Here is a 24,616-nt window from a genome sequence, read left to right on the forward strand (position 1 = left end):
ACTAAATTCTGAAGAAATTGATACATTATCAGGATCTAGACATACTTATTGTTCAATATCTGTATCAGAACCGACTTTGCCCAAGTTCGTGTAACTCCAAGAAGATTATGCCTTAATTGGGAATTGTTACAGATATGAATAAATAGATTAAATTTATTTGAAGAAGGAAACGAAACCAATCGGCCCTAGGCCTCCACACAATTAAGTCAATAATAAATAATAATGATTCAAGTCAATAATTTCAATTCAAGATTTCTGAGATAATAAGCGAAAAAGACGACATAAGAGCTAGCCATATCTTTTTGAAAAACATACACATCAGTTCTTCAAGATCTCATATCAGTGAAGAGGTATTCATCTATTTTAGAATAGATATGAAATTCCAGCTTTGCTTCAAGATGCAATAAAGTTATTCCTTATCGAAACCCTAATCAAAAATGTACCATTGAGGAGCAACTGTACCTTTGATGTTTTGTCGTATGAACTAAGAACTAATGTAACTGAACCTAACATCCAACGTAGAGACTTCATACTTAAACAGATATAAATCATCAAACTATTTCCCCCACTCCCATGTACTGCTTGATACTTCGTCAAAAACACATCTTCAAACGACAATAAACAGCCAAAATCACCGATCAATCCATTCGACTCGATTCCGGCCCCGGGCAGCGGAAAGACGATCCGACTCATCCACATTGATTTGCAATTCAATCACAGTCACCCCGGCCAGCCAAAAGAACCACTTCACTCAGCTACTTTTGTGGCAGTATCGTCATCGTCGTTGTCGTCCGTCCACAATCCGATATTTAAATCAACCATACACAGGGCCGTGACCGATCGCACAAGCGGACAGTATTCTCGTGTGGACTGCTTTTTGAATAATCAATTTAAGGGACGCGCGTCTTGCGCACAATCCGTCCGCCTTTAACCTTTTTCCAGCCCGGCACAGCCCGACCGTTGCGAAACCGTCGTCCCGACCGCACTTCACCAAGGGCAACGGACCAATCGCGGTTATGATTTGTGTGTGCGTACGCGAACCCGTAGCCGATTTTAATTTCACGCACATTAGCCACGGTCAAAAGAGCGATCCGATCCGTACCGTAGTAGGAGTTCACCAACCATGAGCGAAGCAACGGACCACCGGTGGTCGGTGAATGAATGATCCGTCCCAGCCGGTCCCAGGTCGGTTTTCGGTAAATACTGCACTGCAATGGTGAGTGCACTCACCGCTCGTGCAGTCGACGTGCAGTTGCATCGATGCAAAACCTCATCTGAAGTGCTTAAAAACGAGAACAAACCTAAATAGAGAGAAAGAGAGAGTGCACAAACCTGTTCTGGCTTGCATTATCAGCCCTTCCCGGTAGCAAAATGCTTCGGAAATTGTAAGTGAAAAATGAAAGCACATCATGAATATAAATTGCAATTGTTTTTGGGGGCGAGAGCTGCTCAACTTTCGGGATGCCTCCCAACGGGCTGCAGGAGAATATTCACCATCACCGGGTAAATCTCACCGAAACCACCCACCCACCAACGGGGGTGGAAGCATTTTTTGTCTGCATTTCTTTTCCTTACCCAAGTAGCATTAGCACAGGACGGTTGCCTTACGGCTCCCAAGAAAGCAAGAACGCAAGCGTCCCAAGAGCGGAAAGGTTTTCTCTGTGCGAAAGGGGGAGGATGGCGCAGAATTTTTGCAGAAATGCGTCCCTCTTTCCCTGTCCTCGTACCCCTGTACAAGAAATGTTTGGGGCGATTCCTTTTCCTTTCCACGCAAATGCCCTCCGGCTTCCGTTCCACGCCGAGGCAAAGAAAAATGAACAATCGTGGTGGCCGGTGGCCGGTGGTGAAGGAAATTTGCTTCATTTTTCCTATCAACTTTTTATTAAGCGTAAAATAAACCGGCATTAGGACTTGGCTCTCGGGACGCGGTGCCGCTTTGCCAAGCTGTTGTACGAAGCACAGCGTGCGCGGGTGGGGAAAAGGACAACGAAAGGCAACTTTACCCTGCCGCCTTCTCCGAAAAGTGAAGTAAATTAGATTGAAACGAATGAGCCCAACCGAACGTCATCATCGGTCGTCATGGTGGTCCATTCTTTAATGAAATGCTGGTTAGTAGTAGCACACCAAAAAAAGAAACCGTAAACTTCTACCATACTCTAGCATCACAGCTTCAGGACACTGCCGACTCACTCCTTTTCGGTGCGTTCAACGTTGCATCGCACCCGAACGCTGTGAAGTTGTCAGTTTTTTGAAAAAGGGAAACATTTAATTTTATTCGAGCAAAATTAAAAATTATGTTGAGGTAAGCAGATTTCGGTCGTAAAGCAGTGACGAAAGTTCGCTTTCAATGTACTGACTATTATCTGTTTGCTTCATCTTTTCAAACCTTGGCTGGCTTTTTGCAGTGGCGATTGTGCATTATGAAGGTTTAAAATTTTATCGTTTTTTTTCTTTTTTCGCTATACTTTTGCTTCCGAGTGAACGTTTCCATTTGCAACAATTTTTAGTTCTTTCATCGTGTTTTTTTTTTTGGCGACAGACTCTTCAGCTCTTTTTTGCATTCACTTCTTTTTGCGCTTTCAAAATCTCCGCTCCCGAAAAATCTATCAACCTTGCGGTCCGGAAGGCCCGCAATTGTGTCCAAGGAAACGCGGCAATCGCTTTAGCCGAGCAATCCGAGCGAGCTACTAATTTATTTCAAGTATTGCATTATGAAAAGTTGCCTTTTCGTGTTACGGACCAACGTTGGCCGCCCTTTGACGAACTGAGGTTCCGACCACGGGCGCTCCTAGCTCCCTCCTTTAATTGCATTTTATTATGCTGACGATGAAGGTTCTTCCACTCCCGGGGATTGCGATGTTTTTTGAGAAGCGACTGTTATCGGTTCATTCGACGGAAGAAATGGCGTGTGGTTTTGATGTACATGATAAGTTGCATTAGCGTTTGCTGTGTGAGAGTGACGTGGGTTTATTAAGGGGAGCAACAAACCAAAAGAATTTATTTAAATGTATGAATTTGATACACGAACACTCGAACAAAATGCATCCAAAACTAACGTAACTTAACAAAAATTATTATTATTATTCTTATTATTATTATTATTTATTAACGGTATCGGGCAATAGGCCTAAATAACAGATACACATTCTTAATTAGTAAACAATTTAAACATAAATAACACTAGCCCTTTACAACTGACGAAGGTGAGAAACAGGGATATGAAAATCTGCAGATGATTCAAGTCTATTGTAGCTGACACACATTTTAATTGAAGGATCGTTAGCGCCAAATGAAGAAGATCGAAATGGGATCCTGATTACAGACCTGCTTCTAAGATCCCTAATAGGTGCAGAAAAACTGATCAGATTCAAAATTTCAGGTGCATCAATAAGCCCATTTAATAATTTATGCATGAAAATACATTGAGCATTCTTTCTCCTGTGTTCTAAAGTTTCGAGACCAAATAACTGACACCTGACATGGTACGGGGGGCGAGGCATTTGGTTTGACCAAGGAAGACGATAAAACATAGCGCGTGTCGCCTTTTTCTGAACTTTTTCTATCATGTCTATATAGGTCACTTGGTTTGGACACCAAACAACGCAAGCAAATTCTAGTATAGGACGGACTAGGGCACAGTATAACGATTTAAGACAGAAAGGATCTTTAAAGTCGGAAGAAGCACGTAGAATAAAACCTAACATATTTAATGCTTTTGAGACGATTGTGTGGAAATGGCACGATAATATAAGTTTACTGTCTAACATTATTCCTAAATCACGAGCTACAGATGACCGCGGCACACTGTCTTGACCTATTTTGTAATTAAAAGTTATTGGAATCCTTTTCTTAGAGAAAGTAATGCAGTTACATTTTTGTACATTCACAAACATTTTGATATCATGGCACCACGTCAAAAAACGGTTTATGCAATCTTGAAGTATTTCGCAGTGATTTGAATTTTCAACAGCAAGGAACATCTTAAGATCGTATGCATAAAGTAAAACATTGACGTTGGGAACGGCAAACACAATATCGTTAATAAATATAATAAATAATAATGGCCCTAATATGCTTCCTTGTGGAACACCAGAAAAGTTACAGAAAGGGTCAGAAAAAGTTTTTCCAATTTTTACATTAATGCAACGGTTCATTAGGTAGCTTTCTAACCATGCTAAAAAATTTGAGTGTACACCATATTTTAATAATTTAGCAAGCAATAAGTAGTGGTTGACCTTGTCAAATGCAGCGCAGAAGTCGGTATAAATGACATCAACCTGGAGGCCCTTGTCAATATTGGAGTAGCAAAATTGAAGCAAATGAAGCAGGTTAGTTTCAATCGAACGTTTAGGCATGAAGCCGTGTTGCATAACAGATATAACAGGCAGGAAAGCGTAGGACATGTGGCGGAACATAACTTTTTCAAACAGCTTACTACAAGCACATAACATAGAGATTCCGCGATAATTACATATATCAGATTTGTCTCCTTTTTTAAAGACAGGAAACATGTAAGAAGATTTCCATATTTGCGGGAAGCATTTTGACTGTAAGGATTTGTTGAAAAGTTGAGTCAGAATAGGCAAAAGAGCAGCCTTACAGTGAATAAGAATTGCACTGGGAATGTTGTCCGGCCCAGAGGCATACGAAAGCTTCAGTTGCGATATGGCAGCATCGACTTCATCTTCACTGAAGGCAGATGTGGATAAGTCAACTGCGTCGTTGAATGCGGAAAGTGCTGAAGATAGGTTGAGAGGTTTCGAAGAATTGCAGGTGTACACGGAAGCAAAATGTTCTGCAAAACCTTTGCAGAGGTCATCTTCACCCGAAATGATGTTTCCCTTGAAGTTCATTACAGCTGGAAGACGGTCGCAGGATTTCTTATTCATCCTCAAATCATAATAGTAACTACAGAACAGAAATATACTGGTTGAAAATGTGTAATTCAATCAATACTGATGACATTGCAACTGCTCTCGATCAACTAGACCTGATAGTGGATGTAATAACGCATGGAATTGGAACAAATCCGTCCCTAATTCAAAGCTATACGGGGTGACCTTGACGTTCTGTGGAAACAGACTATTACTAAATTCAACGATTTGGTCTTTCACAGTAAGTCAAAGAAGTAAATTATTCTTAGAAAGCGGAGATACCACTCGATCAACGCTTCTTGAACAAAAAGCACTAACATTCAGCACAAATTACTCAGAAAACAAATTAAAACCCCTTTTCTGTAAAAGCTATATTTTCAGCATGGTTAAAAAGCATGTTTTGCTCTAAATTTCCAACCCCAATTAAAAGGAAAACAGTACATCATTAAACGCAAACGGCGGACCCCCGAGGAAACTTTCTTTCAAACTTGCCAACGAAAATCACCAACGATTGGGCATACAATTATACACCATGGATAATACACTTTACCGAACCTCGCTACTCCAAAAGGGGAGGGAGCTCCCTCATAAAGACCCACATTAGCCCTCGCTTGCCACATTGGCCATATCCTTTCGAGGCTTGCGCCGTTCGTTCATCGAGTGTATAAATGTTCGGGCGCGCATAATTCATTGTTATTAAAAATATAATTTTCCATCCACAAAGTGCCCCCGCTACTGGGGGTGGGGCAGCGAAAAAAGGGTGTTTCTTTGTTCGAGAGCCTTTGCAGGAGCGTACAACACAAAACAAAAAACACACACTCACGCCCATTTTTTGAGCTGTTGCACATTTATCATAAGCGTGTTGCGGCGATGGTGGAATTGAAACCGTTTCAACAAGCGAACCGTGGGTGACGGGTGTACCGACACGCGACCGTCTCGTCCCGAGCGCTGGGGCGAAAGGCTTACTATCGCGTGCAGCCGAAAATTGTGCTGCGATTTACGATGTACGACGTGTGTGTGTGTTTGTGTTTGATGGGGTTATTTTACTAGGAAAAATAAACCCTTCATCTCCCTTCACTAGTCGTTAGGACCAACCGAGTAACGTGAAGTGAAGGAATGCTCATCAAAGCGTGCTAGTAACATTCAATTGTACCCAGAACGGATTGATCCCGTACCGTTAAGCTAATGGATGGAAATTATGATTAGCCCGCTTTATTGTCTGACTGGATTGAACCAACACATACATTGCCTAATTGTGGGTCAATTTTGAGTGGTAAATTTTATATAAGCCAAAGGAAAATGCGATGCATCATCAAACAGTGTACCCGTTTGCACGCGTATCGTACGGCTCATTAACGGTGGAAAAAAAAGCTTCCATTGTTAGCTGTGTTAGCTTTCCTTTAAGGCAGTCAATCGTTCCATCGCTTCAAGTGGAAATAAATACGCGTCGTATGCGCATTCTTTACGCCCATTTCGTGACAATCATTCAGTAGGATCAGTTCGTTTTTTGTGATGTCCTTTCCCTCCACCCGCGAATGTAATGAAGTAATTATGTGTTAATGTACGGGTTTCGTGATGGGTAATTTAAATAAATTAAAACCACTCCGAAAATCGTCGCGGAATCCGGTGTGTGTTGGGAAGCGGTGGAAAATGAGTGAGAAGGGAACCCGAACACACACGTAAATCGTGCTGCAGTAGAGAGAAAAAACAGGGCACATCAAAGCACACATACACACACACACACACACATGGAACCAAACCAAACGGATCTAGTCGTTGTCCTGCCAAGCAAATGCACTAATTGCTGGCAGGATTTTCCACGCGCTCACTCCAATTGTAGATTTATGGGTAGGGAAAGCGCCGTGCCTTTGCGTTTGTGTACACGCCACCAGGAGCCTCCATTGAGTGGGTTTTTTTTTATTTTAGTTTTGTGGATGTGTTGTTTCGTGTAACTATTTCGCTGCCACTTTCCTCCGCTCATAGCTTTTCCCCTTTTCCAATCACGATAATGGTGGGTAAGTAATGCCTTTTTTGCCCTCTCCCTCCCTGCGCTCCTTAACACGTAGCGAGCCATTTCGCAGCCCTTCTGCGGGAGTGTAATGGATGTGTAGAGATTGTTTTTTTTTTTTGCTCTTTGCTACTCTCATGTTGGAAGTCCTTGTGGCCTGCAAGCAGTGTTACTTTTATTCTATTTATTTATTTCCTCTTCACCCTTCATATTTTTGCTGAACAATTTTCCACCACCTCACTGCGGGCCACAGCCTTTGCACAGCGGACTTGGGGGTAATCAATCTTGCTCTGCCGCTGGCAGACGGCAGACCTTCCCCTTCACCCTGGCACTGGCGGGCTTATGAATTCAACTTGCCCGTAGCGAACGCAAGGGGTACAATTAAGTAATTTTATTCCGCTTTTCCAACCGTTAATCACGCAGGTATTGTACCGAGCCGGCCGAACAGGGCTCGGGCAAAGATTGGCGCCGCTTGTTTCGCCTTTTCCACGACCTCGTACATCAAACTTGCTGGCGCGTTCTTAAGTGTGTCGGATCGATATCATCGGTAGCGGCACACTGGTGGACTAATATTTGACATAAAAATTATAACCGTTCCGGCGGGGTCAATCAGCCACCGGAATGGTTTTACGCTGTAAAACCGCGTGTAATAGTGTGCTGTAAAAGCTTTCCGTTTTGATCGTGTGTGTGTACAAGTGTTCTTTACAGAAGTACAGCTCCAAGAACGGCGGTGGCATTATTGATTGAGTTATAAATTTAATCATGTTTTCGCTCGTCCGGTCCTGTCGAGCGGTTGAGATTGTGTAAGGTGGCACCGATTACCGCGATTGATTTAGTGTGTGTGTTTAACCTCGATGAAATTGGTTATTAGGAAGCATAAAGCAATGAAGCAGCAGTTCGATTGAAGGACGAAAGGACCTAAAAGGCAAGCGAGGTGATCAAAAAAGGGGTGTTGTTGATCACTAGCTTTTCACAATCAAATACTCCAAAACATAATAAATCATTCATTTTCTCATGATTTGCTGGATGAAGCCCAAATAAAGATTAAAACCAAATATGTTACTTTATACCATGAAAAAAATGTAAATAAAAGCAGAGCATACTTGCAACATATTTCAAAACAACTCATTATCTCTCTATGATTTTCCAACAGAATCATAACAAGCTTCCTTTGAAAAATAATGCCTGAAATTACGTTTGTTTATCTAATCAAACTTAAAGTTTATGCATTAAACTTAATCCCGGTACAGATTTCAGCAAATTGTATTTCATTAAACTTTATTAATACCGGTTTCGGAGCGTTAGTTTCGAGCTCGTTCGCTACAAAAGCTCGTTCAAAGTACGATCTCCTCCAAATCTGGTCCATATGGAGATAAAAAGTACTCGTAGTGGAGCCCAAGTGTATGTTGAAAGGGTTTTTTCCCCTCTCTTTTCCTTATTCATTTCCTCCAAAACTGGGTAAATTGATTTTTTTGCGCCCCTCAACTCGCCCATCTCACTGTGCACTGTCGCTCGCACAAATGTTGACTATCCACTTTTGCATGAATTTAAAGTGGCAGTAGAAGTGGAAATGATCATCATCCACACCACCACCAGCACGGAGCAGCTGTAGGGCAGGGCTCTCGGTGCAGAGCGTCGTGGAGCGAAAGTGCATCTCACTGCATTTCCAAAACAAAACAGTCACACACAAAAAAAAATCCCAGACGGAAGCTTGCAATTGCCACGATAAAGCTCCATTGCTGCTCGGTACGGCCCGGCACCAAGTGAAGTTGAGTGAGCAAGTGCAAACCGGAATGCGAACTGGCAAGCAAAGAAGAGAATGCGAAGGCCAAGTAGTAAGCAAAAAATAGCCCCAAAACGAGGATCGTTTGTTGCGGTGCACTGGCCACTGGGGAAGCTTCCGCTCCGGACTAGTCCCAACGGGTTGGCCACCAGGAAATTGGGCACAATTTTCATATTTGAAATCGCTCGCTCGGCTCTTGCGAAGCGATAAAATTTAAAGCACTTTTGCATTACGCTTGCGGTGGACGGGTTTTGGTTGAGATTTTTTGCATTTTCCTGCCTTTTCCATCCGCCTTTGCTGCACCAAGGCGAGGCCAAATTCGTTCTCCCAAAATGGGCCCTTCTTGTGCACTGTGTGTTTGTTAAGCTCTGCAAAATTTGTGCTGCCATCCGGTGACATTGCAATGCCACGCGGCAGCCTCCAGTGCTAACTGGTTGAAATAGAGCTTGGCTTTTTTTGGAGTAAGGAGACATTGTGGCACCAAGACACACAGTGACGCATCATTGAAGCTGGTAGTGCTGGTGTTTCTTTCCGGACCTGCACACTAATAGCTCACACCGAAACAACCAACTAACAGTGGGAAGATTGCTTCCTAACAGCCAAAGCACTGGTTATGTTTCCTTTCTCAGCTTTATAACTTTCCACAACACATTTATCCCAATTTTGGTAGCCATTTTTTCTTTCAAACTCGTTTCGGACTCGAGCCCGGTGCCGGATGGTAGGCTCGTAAAAGCGAAAAACGGGTCAACGAACTTCCGGAACGCACACACATTGCGTGTACACTGTGTCAGCAGCAGCAGCACCAACACCAACTAATGCTGATCGAATGTTGGTGGTAAATTATGGATCGTTTGCAAAAGGAAAGGAAACCCAAGCTAAAAAGGCAAAATAAATTGCTTACGCTCGTGCCGCTTCGGGGCCCTATCGGGTGAGTTTGCATATCGAGAAGAAGCAACCAACCGTTCTTTTACTGCCTGTACTGTACACAGTTTGCACATTATTGTACCGCCACGGGGCTGACAGTGTGCGTGGTTCACGTGGTAAAGCTCCAGCGCCATCTTTCATCGGTAAGTTATTGGAGGGTTTACCTTAAGACAGGTCCAAATTAATCACAAACGATCGATTCCAACCGAGTTGGACGCAAACACCGGTCCTCACGGTCGATTTCGTTCGCAAACCAAACGGCCCTGGGGAGTCGAAGAAATTAGTAGTCGAATTGGAATTTGGCTAAGGCATGTGACTTCCCAATGTTTTGTTCCTTTCGGAACGAATTCTTTCTCCCGGGGCCGGGTAATCCCTGTGGTTTCGCGTTCACTCCTCTCAGCAAACAAAAAAAAAAACACCGCTTGGACTAATCCTTGAATATCGTGCGTCACGCAACATAGCGTTCGAAAGCGAAGTAAGCACAGGCAGTGGAATGGAATGGCGCCAATCGCGGAAAGGAACGCACCGACACAAGGCAACTCACCTGCGACGTTGGCCAATTTGAGCCAATTTTCACCACTTTTCACCCAGATGGAGGGAACATTTCATTCCTTGGTTCTTTCCCTCGCTCCTGCGTAGCCGAAAAGCGAACAAATGAGGAACGACAAATGAGTCACAAAAACAAAACAAAGGTGAGTTATGCCGGTGAGTGTGACATCGAGTTTTCCGCAGCACAATTAGAACGGTTTGGCTTACTGTCCCACACTGGGAGGGCGAGAAGGAGAAAGCTTTCCACCACAACGTTGTACTCATTAGCAAAGGAACACACGCGTGAAGAATCAAGCCCAAGGAGGGAAAAATGGCAGTGCGTGTGCCTCACACAACGGTGCGTGTTTGGCTTCGATTTTTTCCGGTCCCCGCACGATTCCTTTTTGCGTGTTTATGTTTAGGGTCGTGGTTGTAAATGTCACTGGTGAAGGAAATATATTAACCTCTGTCCCGTTGATGGGTTGACGAGTTAGCGAGCATCGTTTTGGTGGTATTTTTGGGGAAGCATAGGAAGCTATTCCGAACAGTGTGATGGTCAGTCAGATGGTTTTCCATTTCCAAATTGGAGCAGAACAAACGGCAACGGGGCTTTCACAAACGTCCATTGCAATCGATCCCGAGCTTGCTGAGCCGCTGGTAAAGTATATTTAGACCACTCCGAGCGTAAGATTGATCAGCCGTAAGCCCACTATCAGTTGACTTCCGTTGCAGCGAATCAAATCAACGTAGAAATGCTCGAGAACGGCATCAATATTCTTCCCCGGTACTCGTGTTTTCGTCCAGTACGATTCCAACGGGAAGTTCGCGTGATATCAATTTCAGACAAGAGTGCACCCGTTCCATTCCATCCCGCAACAGAGCAAACAGATGATTCCGGAGAAAATTGCATCCCGCGGTTTGATTGGTAATTGTATGAAGCTTTATCGCTTTACCACCAAGCTTCCTGAGCTTACGGTGAAAAGTGTGTGTTTGTTATAACTCTTATTTTTAATGGAAATAGCTCAACAACAATCAAACTGTATCAAGAATCCTTTTAAAAACCAAAACCGGAAACTGGAACCAACTCCTTGAACTCCCGTGAACAACATTCGAGCGGCGGGTTGTGTGTTTTATTTTCTGTCTGATCGAACACGGCAATAAGCAACACGCTTCCGTATGTCCGTCCGACAGTTATCCCATGTGTGTGTGTGTGTCTGTCTGGCTAGTTTTCTACCCTTCCCTCACTCTCCCCGATGGTAATCTTCTTAGCGCAATGGAGCGAAAATTCCCCCCGATCCCGACTGGAAACAACCAGATGGTTCCGCGCGAAAACTGTGCGAAACAAAGCGAAGCGTTCGATCGTCGGGCTGGCCCCGGACCCCGGTAGTACGAGATTTATTGCCACCACGGAAAAGTGCAATGAAAAATTTTCACTTTTATTGAAGCTAACAAATAAAAAGCAGCGTGTAAACAGTGGAAAAGAGTTAACCTCTTCCCACTGCTGCAAAAGCGCTTCGCGAACGCGGAAAAAGCGCAATGTACATCACAGTTGTACAATCGAACGAAATAAATACATCTGGTCGAGCTGTCTCGGTTTTGGAGCTTGCTTTGGTTTCTGCCCGCATCGAAGCGTGGCGAAACAGTTATCCGCAGTACTTCCCCACACACCGGTGGAAAATTCGAGACAATACACACACACACAAACAAAAACACGGGTGCGTTTTTCGCACCGTTCCATCGCCGTCCCCGCCGTCCTTCCGAGTGCCGGGCCGGGGTTTTTGCGCTACAATAAAAATTACCAATAAATTTTTATTACCTTCCTGCCAAACCGAGTGCCAGCTGAGACCCGTTTTGGTGAAGCGCCCTTTCCCTCGCTCGCGTTGCGTTGCGGCACCTTGCAGCACCACGCGCACGCGTATCCTCTGTTCTTCTTCCCCTACGTTCGTTCAGCACCGGCTAGTGCTAGTGTGTGTCCTTTTAGTAGGTAAAACACAAGGGGGAAAGCCACCTAGAAAACCCCGAAAAAACTGGCAGCGAGTCATTGAGGGAAGGGGAGGACCCATTCTTCAATTCAAAAAAGGGAAACTCACCTACACCTCCTCGGGTTTTGGGTGGAGTTTGGTGGATGAGAAACGTGTGTACTTTCACCTTCGTCATTTCTCTTTGGGAGTTGCGCCGTCCTCCACCCTCCCGCCCATGGGGGTGTCATACGGGCCTCGTGCTTTCGGGAAGGATATTACCTTCCCCCACAGGGAGAAAAACAGGGAAAAAGGGTCAGTGAAAGGAGGAAAAAAGGAAGCAAAAAACCCTCCCCAAACCTTTCGAATGGGTTACTGGGAAAAGTGAAACCGACATTAAGCGAGGTTTTCCGTTCAAAAAGAAAAACAGGTTCAATTCAACCCCCTCAGGAAAGGCAGACGGTCTTTAGAGGGGAGAAGAAAAATGTTAACTTTTTCACAGCTAAGCTGTGTGTGTGTGTGTGTGGGCTGTAGTTTACCTTTTTAAGCTCTGCTGCAGGTAAGAGATGACGGGTAGGAAAAACGTTGTTCATTAAATTGATTTATACAGTAAGATTTTAACGCTTTTCCCTTTCTCGCTTTTTCTTTTCAATTTGGCTTGTTTTGGTCTATGTTGCTAAGGGACCCAACCGGGATCCATTATTTTAGGGGGAGGAAATGCAATGCAGAGCATGTAGTAAAGACACACAAAATAGTCGTATGACTTAATGTTTACATTGAACATGCACGGAAATGGAAATGGTGAAATCAGAAGTCCGCACAGACAAGCAGCTAAAATGACATAATAATAATGCTTAATGGTTTACTTACAGTGAAACGCTCTGCTGAGGTCGAAAAGAGGTAGGACACAAGATTAAAAGATTTAGTAGCTGTGCGGAGGGTTGTCACACATGACTATGATTATCCAATAACCGCTTCCGGCTTAAGGGTTGTTTTTCTTATAAGAAAATTAGATAAGGAATTATTATAAGGAAAAATGCTTATAAATCCAATTAGTGCACACATAATATTGTATAGCACTGTAGTCTTTAAGGCAAAAAAGAGACTATTGAAATGCAAAATGGATATTCACTCATTCTTTCGCTGGAATCAATTACCAAATATGAAAATGTGGAATAAAAAGCTCATCGAAAAAAGGGGGAATGGAACCAAGGATACCTTCCTGTTAACCATTACCAACATGAGCTGGAGCTGGTTAAATGTAATGCATCAGACAAAACAACGACATTGGCAGAACAAAAAAACAGAACAAAAACCGTCAGGATTAAAGGGACAGGAAGCGGGAAAAGCTTATCTGCATGGATTGTTGACTGTTTGCGCATTTGTTTTTTTGTTGTTGTTCTGCTTTGCTTTCTCCTTCCTCCCAGCAAAGCTATTTTTAACACAAAAACACTCTCATTCTCCCTGTTAGGCATGTCAATTTTCACTTGTTTTGTGTTCCGTTTCAGTTTTTTCTTCTGTTATTCTTTTCCCCACCCGCCACATGATATTGTTTTGCATAAAAGCTTTCCCTTTCTTTTTACACCTTCGTTTGGCTGTGTTTTTTTGCATTTGCTGTGCGCACGGGGGAAAAGTTTTCCCTGCGGCTTGCTGGTGATATCCGTAGCCAAAAAAAGTCCGTAATGGAAGCCGTAGGCGTCAGGGCAAATGCTTTAATAGGAATTAAAAAGTTCACCGCTACAGACAATGCTACTTAGTGCGTTCGTCGCCTAGTAATCCCTGAACGCTTTTCGGTTGGTCGCTCAGTTTATTTTTGTACCATACGTGAAGCTTCTATGGTTATTTTTGTTTAATTTTGATTTTTTGTGTACAGCTCTTGGGCTTACTCTAACTATAATGATTTTTTTTTGTATACATTAAAATGCGAAATATTAAACCATTTTTGATAATTAATGGAATTAGTCGCATGATAAAAATGAAAAAAAAATCGCTTTTTATTCCCTAACAAAACAAACACGTCTTCCCATCGACTCGCTTTTGCTGCACGCAATACATAATTCATGCCAGCCCGTGAACCGTAAGCCCCCTAAATGGCCAACTAAATCAATCCACCTCAGTGTTTCGTCCCAATATACTTCTCCCAAAGCCATCGTAAAAGCAGCATTTTTCCCACCGTAGTGCAGATATCGCACCGTAATTAATACTCTCAACCGTTTTTCCGCCGATAACCGACGAACCCGCCGACAGCCCGCCCAGCCCAAACTCCAGCCCGGGTCAATATTTCAACGCTGGCAGGCATTGGACGGGTTAGTAATTTAATAATAAAAAAAAGGTTAAATTTTAACTGCCAAAGCATGACCATTCTAAGCACAACCCGAGAAGGGAGAAGGGTGCACCCTGGAAAGAAAATGGGAAAGCAAATGGGAACCCCCATTTCATTCCAGGACGGGAAGGAACACTTCAATTTTGCAAGCCCATAGGATACTGTTTTAAAGGTTGAATAATTAATTCGCAGTCCACCTCCCTCGTTTGTCGACCTTCTGGAACGAACACGATTAATGCCAACCAGCGGTGCCTTCACCTGTGTGTGCGCAATCGTTTGCGCTTAAACTATGGTCGCGACAAAATGGCCCACGAGTGCGCGAGTGATTTTCAATAATTAATTAAGCTATTGTTCTTTCTGCAACCGATCGCTAGCGTACCTTAACGTAACCCACGCGACATTAGCGCAAGTGTAGAGGGTGGAGCTGTAGCAAAATAAAAGAACGGGCGAGTTGTGCGTTAACGCTTTCGAGGACTTATTTTGCATCAAGGAAAATAGGGAAGGAAAACCCCCCCAAAAAGTGTCCCCTAGTTCACAGGGGTTGCAGTGTGTTTGTGTGTTGGGCTATAACCATTTCTAATACGCTAACTTACCTTGATCACGCGCTTCGATTGCTTCGCCTCCCCACGCGGCGGTTCCGTCGTGCCGTTCTTATGGGGGCAGTATGGGAGTTTTTCGTCGGCAACCAGTTTACAGCCTGCAGCAGCGTAATTTATTTATTACCGAACGTGGTGGCACTGCTTAGAAGCATTTAGTGCCGCCGGTTGCGCACTCATTATTCACCGAAATTTACACTCGCGTCGTCAAAGTTTCCTCCCGGGCTCTTTTTTTTCTCTCTCTATCTCTCTTCACCACCGGACACTTTTGTGCAGCGAACTGCTTCGAGTTGCTTATTGCTTGGAGTTTTTTTTTATTTTATTTTTTTATTATTATTAAACCACCACCTCCACAGGCTTCCACTTATTTGTTTTGCACCTTTCACCGAGCGCATCGAGCTCGCCGAGGTAATCGAAAAGTTACACGTCCTGAAAAGTGGAAAGTAAATGAAAAGTTCGTTAATATACTACTTCGCATTTTGTTTTGCAGTGGGGAACGTTTTTTTTGTTGTCTTCGTTTTTGTGTTGCTTTGGTTTATGTTGAAATTCTCATTTCATTAAGGGTGGCTGGTGCTGGTGGTGTTTCTTTCTCCGTTCATGTTAATGCGGGATGCTGGTACTTCGGCGCTAGGCGGCCGACGAGAGTAATGAAGCAACGCCTCCTCCCACCCCGTGGCACGGAATGTGCCTGTGCTAAGGAGCTCAAATTTTAAGGGAAAACCTTTACGCTTTTCTTTGCGAACCAATTTTTCACAACCGACTACGACTGCAAGTGAGTTTTCCATTTTGAGGCATGAATAAGGGTTGGAATTTTTCAACCTTTCCCAAAAAAGGAAAATGAACGTGCAGTGTGGAGTTGTGGGCGCGTGGGCAAAAAAAGGCACATGCAAATGGTAAATAGTTTGAAATCTTTCATATACACACACACACCCATTAACAGGGCACGTACATACACAGAGATGAGAAAAAAGGATGGCCTGCAAGGGACTGGTTTCCTTTCATTTCCGATGCAATCCATCGTTTACAGGTACGTGCTGTTTCGGAAATGTTTAGCAAATGAATTTTGTGTTTTTGCGTCCTTTTTTCTCCCTCTCTCTCTCTCTCTCTCTCTCTCTCTCTCTCTCTCTCTCTCTTTCTCTCTCTCTCTCTCTCTCTCTCTCTCTGTAGCACAAACTGTGCCCAATACCGCCGTGTAATAGAGTGGAAAAGTATTGCTAATTGGATTTTTTGTTCTCTCCCTTGCTTCCCATTTCCTCGTGGCACTTTGTTGGAAGGAAAATTTATCACTTGTCAGCTGAGGAAGGAGCTCGCGCCCACTTTACTCTGGGACGCAGGAATTTATGGCGGGCAGAGGATAATCGACATTTAACGAACGATCGGACCAATCGGGCTAAAACCGTGGGATTATCCTAGCCGAACGTGACGTGACGTGAGCAAATCAAACGATTGGCAACGTTTTGCCAGCAGCCCGGATCCAGTGGTTTAGTGTTTCCATTGACTGTAATCAATGAAGCTTAGTGTTTCTGGGGTTTAGTGGAATTAAATGTGAAGCTTCGGTTGAATATAAAAGACTAAAATGGCCAACTGCAAACAGTAGTAAGCAGTCGTTTTTGTGAGGAACTTTCTGTTTTTGAGTTGGATTTTTCTCGCTTCTTTTTGACTGAAAACCGAAGCAAATCCACTCAAAAACTCCACCGGCCACTTGCGTCTGCGATAAATCATTAAGCGTTAACTTGTAGCCAGTCTCGGTGCAGTTCCTTCCTTTCTGCTGTTCCTTTCCAGTTCTACGAAATTGAAATAAAGCAAGAGGAAAACAGACTAGAATTTGCGTACCAAAAAAACAAAGTGCCCGGGAAAACAAATTGCACCCAGCACAACGAGTAAAGTAATAACTCGGGGAGCTCTTGAACTTTTGCACAAATGATTGCAGCTCAACAAACTACGCTCAAAACGCTGCTCTGCTGCACAACTGCGAAAAGTGCCAGTGGAAATGAGGGTAAAGCTCCAAACTTTTGCACCCAAAGCAGCACGAACACTCACTCGGAACTTGGCGGGATAGTAATACACTGAAACTCCGGGCTGTATCATTTCACGGTTGCCACAGACATGAACATAAAAAAAAACTGGAAAACGAAAGAGGAAAAAAACGATCATCGCTTGCACACACCCTTTTGCGTCCCGAAGGAATACGAAACCGAAATGGTTGATATGGGAAATTGGTTTTAATTTTTCATCACACTGATAATAATAACAATTATTGCGCTCATGATTGTGCCAAACCGGTCCGTCCCGGCCCAGCCAACCAGCCAGCCAGTAGCTGCTTACGCTTATACCTGCTGCTGCTGCCGTGTGGTAAATTTATTATACAATCCTCTTTCCCCTCAATCAGCCAGGGCAGGGCGCGGGCAGAAAGGGATATAATGTGATGTCTTTTTTTTTTTACTTCACTCTCCCTCTATACGTGTGTGTACGTTTGTGTGCTTTTACTCCCACGCCAAGGCCTTTTATAACTTGTGGACTTGAAAAAAAAAATACGAGGGAAAAACTGGACGAAATTGCAGCCCCGAGATAAAAGGTTTTCATTAAAAATTCATCAATGTGGACTTCGGGTCTCGATTTCTTTTTTGTATATTTTTTCTCCCGCTGTTACCTTTTTTAAAGAGGTTCGAAAGTGTGTCCCCTTTTTTGCTGTGTTTGCGTGTCTATTTGTAAGTCTTGAAAGATAGAAATTCAAATGCAGCTTTGGTGAAGGTTTTTAGGCTACAATTGCTTCCTCTCAATTTATTCTGCTTTCCCAACTCAAGCAAAGACAAACAAATGAGCAAAACATCATTCGACCACTTAATCTAGGCACTTTAAGGGCTCACTGATTGCACTGTCTGCCTAAGCATATAGAACTGCTTCAGCAAACAGCAACACAAACTCACGACGGTACATGACAACAAACAAATCTGATCACTTATCTTAACTGGCTAATTACTGACGTCGTTTAGATTAGCGACCGCACCGACCACACTCGGACCCGAACCGGATCGCGCACTGTGCTGCCAAGAATATTTGGAAATATTCGCGTTCCCTCCACACACAGACACACACACGCCTGTTGGAGGTTGCAAGAAAAATATCTTTAATTAGCCAAACCCCCCCAGCAGACCACGCCAAACAGGGCTGGGCAGGAAAGTAAATATCAATTTATCTGCTAATGGACATCGCTTAATCAATTACAGCGTTCTGTGTGCTGCAGCGACAAGACCTTGCTCCATGCTCCATGCTCCAAAGTCCAAGAAGAAGAAGAAGGACAAAAAAGGAAACCCCCGCACAGGGTCTGCCGACATTTCGGCTGTGGCTTAGTTTTAGTTTGCCTTGCCATATATCGGGTCCACTTTATCCCCTTTTTCGTGCTTGCACCCGGGGTTTGGGGACCGAAATTTGACTGACCCAACGGAAGCGGAAGAACTGTGCATCTCTGTATCTTTGTACTGGTCGGGTGCTTTTTGCTCATCGATTGCTTCGCATTAAAGCGATTCCGGGAGTTTCTCTCTCTCTCTCTCTCTCTCTCTCGGAGTGGAGCAGATTAAACGACACGAAAGGACACACGGCTGGCACTGTGGCAGGACCGGAATGGAGCAAACAAAAAAAAACTCCCGAGCCACCACACCGAGAACGCTATGACTTTATCCTCGGCGCTTCGCCGCTTGCTTAACGATGATGATGATGATGGCGATCATTTATTCCGTTGATTTGCACCAATCAATAAAACCCACTTTCGTAACCGCGCTTCGGGTTGGCGGGAGTTTCGTGCTTTATTTTGCTGCCCAGCGCCTGTTCGACCTCTACACTTCCTGGTTTGGTTTTTCCATCGTTTTTTTTCTCTCTCTCTCTCTCTCTCTCTCTCTCTCTCACACTCTTTTTTGCCCTTCGGCCTTCGCTCAAGAAAAGTTTGCCGTAGCATTACGCCCTGGGCATGGTTGTAATAGGTCCGTCCGGGCCGTCCTGGGTGTACGATTGATTGAACCGTTCGAAAATGGCTTACAGCTGCAATTTTCATCGCATCGTTTGCATTTTTCATGACTTAATGGGGTGGGGGGCAAGGGAAGTTTACCTGCGGGTTGGAAGGACCTACGCCGGAGCCCTCGGCGGTTGCTCGCCCGTGGCACTATGGACACTGGTTGCTTGCCTGGGGGTAAATGGCTAGGTAAGCTAAAGAACCAAACGGGGGTTTGAATTGCGATCGGTGAAAAACTACCCACTGGATGGCTAAATGGTGAACGGTTTCGTGGAACCAGAAAAAATGGGTTTAATTTTGTGGTTTGCATCGGTGGCAAGGATGGAGAGAAGGGAAGAGACCAAACATCGAGCTGTTTAAAATGGTTTATTTACTTGATGTTTGTTGAATTTTGCATGAATGAAGAGGGTTTTTTTTTTGCATGAATGTTTCATGTTATTTTTTCATTCATTTTTGGCCTTTCTTCTTATTCTTCCGTTTTTATCTTTAATGTTTACGAAGTCACACACCATATTCTGATGTAGATAAATAATCAATTTCTCCATATAAAACGGCCACCCCGGTCCAGACGAGATTCCGATTGCTGTCCTTCTCTGTGTGAGCAAGTCCACTTACAAATACTACCATCAAGCCGTGACTAATGCACCACGCAAAACTCGTACTTAAAAAACATAGAGCAACACGATGCAAGTAAACCGCAGGGATATTGAAGATTTATTCTCTCCTTTTTTTTCCCAAGTCATCTCCCCAAAGATACAATATTGTTTCCTTTTCTTTGAAGGACTAAACCATTTGTCGTCGCCATACAACAAAAACAACAACACCCCGCACACAAAAGAAAACGTGCCCAATTTTGCCATCAATTCCCGTCGAAGCCACATCTTCATCCCCTGTAAGCACTGTAAGTCTATAATTCGTTTTTTTGTTCTCCTCCTTTCTGAAAAACCGACCATTACCAGGGGATGTCAAACAGTGCTCGTTAGATTGATGATGTGTCAAAAGTGGAAAATTCCCTTTCCAGTTTTTAATGTGCAATTTCAAAAAAAAAGCATACACACACACATAGAGCAAGGTCCTTTTATCACCCGCACCGATCATCGATACTACGGCTCAAGGAACAGCCGTTGGGTGCAATATATTACTTTAAAGCAACAGTAAAAAAAAGTTTCAAAAACCTCCCACCACAACGGCATTGTCGTATTGGGGGGACGGTTTTGGCTACTGTAGGATAAAATAATGGCCAACGCACGAAAGGGCAATACAACGCTTTCCAGTAGCGACCACTTGCTCTGTTGTGCCGTTTTTTCTCCTTTTGTTCCATCCTTCGCTGGTTTTCGCGGCCTGTATCGCGCAAGAATGATGAGTCACGTTAGAAAATTTATCTAAATTGGGAAACAGAGGAAACCAGACCAGCGGTTGGCGGCGATAGTAAACAGTACCTGGCAGAAACGGAGCGGAGGTTATGGGAATGTCTGCACACCCTTGTGCGATCCACAAAAGAAAAGCCGTCCATGGGAAAGCGGAACAAATGGTACAAATGGATGACAGGCGGGAAATAAAACGGAGTAGCACAGGAATCGTTCCAGCTAATCGGAAATGGTGACTATTTTTGGGGAGCCTTTCCACGAGGCTTGCCGGCTCGTTAACGAAGCGACTTTTAGACAATGATCAATCAAAATCCTTTCCTTTGAAGCGTGAAGCTTTACTTTTAAGCTTTTTGGAATGTGTAAAATGAGTCCAGTTAGTAATCAAAACTCTCACAACCTTCATCAATGACTATGAAAAGCGAAGAAGAGGATACATTATTTCCTTCTATTTGCTCAGATTTAATGTGCGTCTCTCGGCTGTGATCGTATCCCATTTGTTTCACACCCACTTTGGCCCCGTACCGAGTCGTGTGCGGATATCCTACCAATTTCCAGCACCCCACCAAACGCCACCAATACGCAAGGAAATTTGCCTTCCCCGAAGCAGAAGGAACAGCAAGGAACCGGCTGATAGTGTCTCGTAACGGTCCAAACGTCCATTAAAGCGACGCTCGTTTTCTGCCCTCGGCTGAGCAGAGTGTTTGTGTGTGTGTGCATTAGTGATAGCACCCACTCGTGCCAGCAACCATTCCCGTTGACGATTATGTTGAGTCATTATTATCAATTTCCAAAGCGATTACGATTATGATCTTTCTTCTTCGATTTTTTGGCCAACAGCGACGCTTCGGTACTCCCATTTGCAGCCGGCGCATCGGAAATGATTCCACACGGTCGTTCTATGGCCGGGAGGGGGGCGAAGCGGGTGGAAGCTCATCAGCCTCGAGCCCGAGTCATGATGCTGCCAAAAGCTTTTCATACCGTGTTCACACCATTCCATTCCGGCTTGCTTTCCCCGGAAGCGAATAGGGCTTGCGCCGGAAGCTTGCGTGTGAAAAATGCTTCGATCGCCAATGCGCCGCTGCTCCGCCGAGGGCAGCCAGGAAGTGTGAAAATGTATTGTCATGAGCAGTCATTTTCCCCCGATTGGGTTTTCTCCCCCCAAAACGGAGGAGAGCAGTTGGTTAATGGGCGATGGGAAGTTTGCCTTTGCCTGGGAGCAGAGCATGCCAGTAAATGAAGAGGTTAAAAACCGCAAGCCTCAGACCCCTGCGGACCCTACGCCATTTGCTCCGAGGGGATTGTCCTAGCAGGCGAAATGGTTGAAGGACTCTTCAGTTCGTTTAGCGTGACAAATTCTGTAATCGAAAAAAAACGGAAGCAAGCAAGCAAGCGGACCTAAGCAGAACGACTGATGGGATGATCGTTTGCGGGCTAAGCGAAACAATCATAAATAATGGACCCGGGGCTGGGCTGACTTTGCGATGAGACAGTTCGATTTGCGGTGACAATGGATCATAGGGTGGACTCAGACCTCAGATCTAGTTTTGCGGGCGGAAGTAATGAAGGAACTCCCGGCGTGATAATGTTGTTCGACATCATTAGTTGCGGTCGCTGACGGGACGATTGCATGACTTTCGGATTATTCTTTCGATGGGAAGTAATCGGAACTAATCCAGAGAAAATATTGGTTATTTGACATTTAGGTTAGCGTGAGGAGTAGGCCAGTTTCATTAAGAAGGTTATGGTATTCTCTTGGAATAAGGAAGATCCTGAAATCTAATAACAACTCTGTCTCATTTACATTTTGTTTTGAAAACGACTATTAATTTCAAAGTTTTGACAATGCAATGTCAAAACATTGCAACAACACATGTCAACCGTTGTTTTAACTAGAAATAGTATGCTTCATTCGTTTCTATTTCTATTCAGATCTCTATTGACTTTTGAGCTTCAGTTTCAATAATTTCAAGTTAAAGTTACCTTCAATATGGTGCATTGTTTTATCTACACTAACTTCCGTTTCTTTTCTTCCGAAAACAATACTTCCTTCCATTTGCTACACGCGGTTCCGGCTCATTTTAGCTCACCCGCTTCTTGCTTTCTTCAATTTGTCTTCATTTGCTTCACTTCTAGCAATTGTCTCACTGGCACGGATGTACTGAGCGCGGGAAGGAGTCGGGACTAATATTCAAACTTTTTCCATCCACTCTTACCATTGTACAATGGCAGTTTCTTGACTTTCTACTTTTCCCAAGCGCCATTCGATTACTCCGAAGCGTCGGAGATGTCAACGAATTTGACGAGGGTCTGGCAGGGCGGAAGCGCGTGCATTCGCGCCTATAAATATCGATTTCTTCGGCAAAATATCAACACTAACCTCGTGGACGCGCACCAACATGCCACGAGAGCGGAAAATGAGTTTCAAGATCGCTATTCTTTTAGCTTTCGATATTTTTCCTTCATTCAGTGGAAAAAAAACAAATCAACTTAGTTGTCGGAAAAGTGAAATGAAAATGCTAACTGAAAGACAGAATCGTTCCCAGTCGGTCTAGGGTAGTTGATGGCACATCCGGCCGGACTTGGCATGGGAAGGAAAATAACAGTTTCTCCAAGCGATTAGATGATTCGATTGCGATTGGATTGTGATTATCTCGAGCACGACACGACGGATGAAGCCGCTTGTCTCAAGTGTGATTTCGTGCCTCGTCGAGGATGGAAGACGATTTATGACTCCGATCAAGACAAACGATGCGAGGAGCTCGGCGAAGCCCAGCTAGCCGATTAATCCATTCAGCTTATATGCTACGTCTCTTGGTCCCGCGTGTAGCACACGATGCAACGAGCGCAATTTCTTACCAATCAAACTCGTGTGAGCGCACATCATCGCTTCGGCCCGGCCCAGGTCCATGATTTGCCGCGATGCGATTGTGATCGAACCTTTGGCGGAAGAGCATGGCAGAAATTGTTGCAAACGGCCCTCCCCCGTCGGTGCTTAATGCAATAAACGCTGCATCCATTATGGTGCTTTGGCGTAAGGGCAACGATTGACCCTACGAGAGCCGACCTAGCCGACGAAGCCCTTGACGCATTCTTCGCCGGTTGGGTGCTGTGTGATGGGTAAAATGTGTGTTCCGTTCCCGAACAAACCCCCCCCCTCTACATTAACAACCTTTTCTTGTACGAACTGCACCACGCGCACCGCGTGCACTGCAGTTCATAAATCATACGAGCGAATCTCACCTCCGGGCGGCCGCCCGACTCCTCGCTTCTGCCTCGGCTTGTGCGTGCGACTCTTGGGAGAAACACAGCAACGGATCGATCAAAACAAGCGAACACACTGCACACCGAGCCGGGATGCAATTGCATTTACGTTGCGAGCGAGTGCACAGCGAGCGTTGGGGTTATTAACTGCCGATGCCCGTCAGGTTGCGCCCGATGCGTTTTCAATTGCATTACGGGCGTCAATCAAACCCGGGCTGATGGATGGATGGATGTGCGCGTGTGTGTTAGCGCCAGCCATGTCGCTACAGCACTAATGCAGCTGATGTACGGGTGGATGCATTTTAACTTCACAAGACGCTGTCGCTGTGATCGATGAAACTGTTTTGGCATTGATTTTAAGCGGTTGAAGCAGGAGCTTTTTTATGTTTGAGTTGTTTAGAAGAGAGTGTTGAAGCATTACTTTAACAAGTGTTAGCATTATTTCACTCGAAAAGTAAATATAGCTTACAATTCTTCTATATGCTCAACAGGTCTCTTAAACTCAATTGTTTGACTCCTCGTTAATCTTCTACCCCATGGATATTTCTGCCTTAAAGATGTCTCTCTTTTAACGTTGCACTTATTTGAATATCCATACTTTTATACTTATGTTGTATTTCTTACCTTTAAAATAGATCCTTCGCTTCAGATCACAGCTCTAGCAGTAGACACTTTTGCACTTCAAACAGAATCTGCAACGAAAATAAGAAAAAAAAAAATGTTTAGCTTCAATCCATCACAGATGACAAACAACAAGCTAAAAGACATCCTATAAGATCATAAACACACCAGTGATTATCATAGCATAATCCTACACATCAATTACTCTCATCCCTCATAAAACAATTCTACCAGCAGCAACAACCCCCTCCCGCAGGAATTACTAAAATTCTCGTTATCTCAAATACCGTTCCAATGCAACGAAAATGCGTCCATTTAAATACCCATTCCAGCTACTGCAATCGAATACCTATTTTTCAACTTCTCC

At 44.1% G+C, this 24,616-nt stretch overlaps 1 protein-coding gene across 2 annotated transcripts in view; it reads right to left on the bottom strand.

The window, feature by feature from the left end:
* The window catches only part of LOC1270698 (nyctalopin), a 62,593-nt gene that overhangs the window by 33,805 nt on the left and 4,172 nt on the right, over positions 1 to 24,616 (bottom strand). For both annotated transcript variants that reach the window (XM_061656701.1, XM_061656702.1), the window contains exons 2-3: positions 24,253 to 24,320; positions 14,992 to 15,423 (exon numbers count right to left, since the gene is read on the bottom strand). The gene's annotated coding sequence lies outside the window, so the exon portion shown is untranslated. The remainder of the gene's footprint in view (positions 1 to 14,991; positions 15,424 to 24,252; positions 24,321 to 24,616) is intronic.

Source organism: Anopheles gambiae, chromosome 3, assembly GCF_943734735.2.
Source record: "Anopheles gambiae chromosome 3, idAnoGambNW_F1_1, whole genome shotgun sequence".
NCBI lineage: Eukaryota > Metazoa > Arthropoda > Insecta > Diptera > Culicidae > Anopheles > Anopheles gambiae.